At 33.7% G+C, this 2,273-nt stretch overlaps 1 protein-coding gene across 1 annotated transcript in view; it reads left to right on the top strand.

The window, feature by feature from the left end:
- Positions 1-940: 940 nt before the first annotated feature.
- The window catches only part of LOC106477409 (protocadherin Fat 4-like), a gene marked incomplete at its 3' end in the record, with an annotated part of 4,706 nt that continues 3,373 nt past the window's right edge, over positions 941-2,273 (top strand). Inside the window, exons 1-2 of the mRNA XM_013937982.1 lie at positions 941-1,069; positions 1,724-1,927. The remainder of the gene's footprint in view (positions 1,070-1,723; positions 1,928-2,273) is intronic.

Below are 2,273 nucleotides of genomic sequence, written 5' to 3'. Positions count from 1 at the left end.
GAAACCTAACATCCCTGTCTCTATATTGAACAGTAAAAACAAGTCAATAAACAATCAAACTTTACATCCCTGTCTCTATATTGAACAGTAAAAACAAGTCAATAAACAATGAAACCTAACATCCCTGTCTCTATATTGAACAGAAAAAACAAGTCAATAAACAATCAAACTTTACATCCCTGTTTCCCAAGCATTCAACAGATCATAACTGTAACCAACATTGTAATACCATTGTATTACTCCACCAGATCATAACTGTAACCAACATTGTAATATCATTGTATTACTCCACCAGATCATAACTGTAACCAACATTGTAATATCATTGTATTCCTCCACCAGATCATAACTGTAACCAACATTGTAATATCATTGTATTACTCCACCAGATCATAACCGTAACCAACATTGTAATATCATTGTATTACTCCACCATATCATAACTGTAACCAACATTGTAATATCATTGTATTACTCCACCAGATCATAAGTGTAACCAACATTGTAATATCATTGTATTACTCCACCAGATCATAACTGTAACCAACATTGTAATATCATTGTATTACTCCACCAGAGCATAACTGTAACCAACATTGTAATATCATTGTATTACTCTGCTCAGCCAGAATAGAACTGTTTTTGGTTTGGTTGTTGCCAAGTTGAAAGCTACAAAATGGACTATCTGAGGTATCAAAAGCCGATTTTTAACGTCGTCACCTGCAAACTTATCTTTGAGCCACTAGGGGGCAACAAATCTGTTACCAACTCTTAACAGATCTCATTGTATTTCTCCTTCACCCAGTGACTTATAACGTTAAAAACCAGATATCCCATTGAATATCTTTGTGTTAACCAATTGTTATACGTTTTTATGTAGAAATAGAACGTTTAATCGGTTGGTATACACTTTAATTATTCTACAACTGACATCTTTATCAACCTTATAGTACCGTTTGACATCGACCCTATTCTTGGGACTATAAACGTTACTCGACAGTTGGACATATCAGAAGCCCAGGAATACTCAATCACACTGGAGGCATTCGACGGTTTGTGGAAAGGAACCGTAAGTTTGTACAGATACTACTTTACGTCACTAATTAATTTAAACTGAATTATGTTATCATTAGGATTAAAGTATTTATTCTACTGATAGTTTCTTGATCTTCAAGCTTTTTGTTTTTAATTAGGAGTGGAAAGGGAATGAATGAAGGGTTAGGTTTATATAGTTTGAGTAATCTTGACGTTCATGGCGAAAGGAAACTAACAAGGTGAAACAAGTTAAAGTGTGGAAAATTATCACCAAGTAGTAATATTATTACAAACAACAAGCTAATAATAAAATCCAAATTTTATTGTAAGGGCCCATGACGTGTAAAAAGCTAAAAATGGTCGACAGTTTCATCTTTCCCAGGGTGGATTTACTCAAAGAAACTGATTTGAACAAAGTCGTCGTTGATTAACTTCAACACTCTTTCACATAAATATCCTAAATTGGGATTACGGCCGAAAACGTCGATATATATACCGTTCATACACCGGTGTACAAACCCATCTGCATTATTTACAGAGTTCTTGTTTTTTTATTATCTTTTGAGTTAATTTCCTTTGATTATGAGTTAATGACAATCAACGAAATACTTCGAACCGAATCAAGAATTTGTTAAAATAACGATTATCTATGAGATAGCTAGGCCTAATGTCGCTGTGTTTATCCCAGGCGTTGCTGAAAATCTATGTGAACGAGGCTGCGGAGAGAGACCCGAGATTCAACCAGCTTCATTACAGGTTCTCAGTACCAGAAAATACCCCCGGAGCTCTAGTGGGCCGCGTGGAACTTCAAACACGACAGCTGAGGGCCAACAGCCAAACTGTTTACAGTATCGTCAACACCGACTCGAAAAAGTTCTTCGACATCACCCTGGTGACTACTAGCTGTACTATGTGTAGAATTTTTTTTAACAAATATGGAAACTTGTTGATTAATACATTTAAATATGAAACGTTCAAGGCATCATTATAAATAATTAACAATGACTTGCAACATAACCGGTATACAGTAAACTGTTAATAATAACAAGATATTCTTGACGTTATTATATTGATATAAAAACAATATATTCTTGACGTTAGTATATTGATATAACAACAAGATATTCTTCACGTTATTATATTATTACATATCAAGATATTCTTGACATTAGTATATTATGACATAATAACAAGAAATTCTTGACGTTAGTATATTATGATTAATTAACAAGATATAC

The sequence above is a fragment of the Limulus polyphemus genome, unplaced genomic scaffold, assembly GCF_000517525.1.
Source record: "Limulus polyphemus unplaced genomic scaffold, Limulus_polyphemus-2.1.2 Scaffold14955, whole genome shotgun sequence".
NCBI lineage: Eukaryota > Metazoa > Arthropoda > Merostomata > Xiphosura > Limulidae > Limulus > Limulus polyphemus.
Note: the sequence above shows the minus strand (reverse complement) of the source record. Positions and strands in the feature narration are given on the sequence as shown.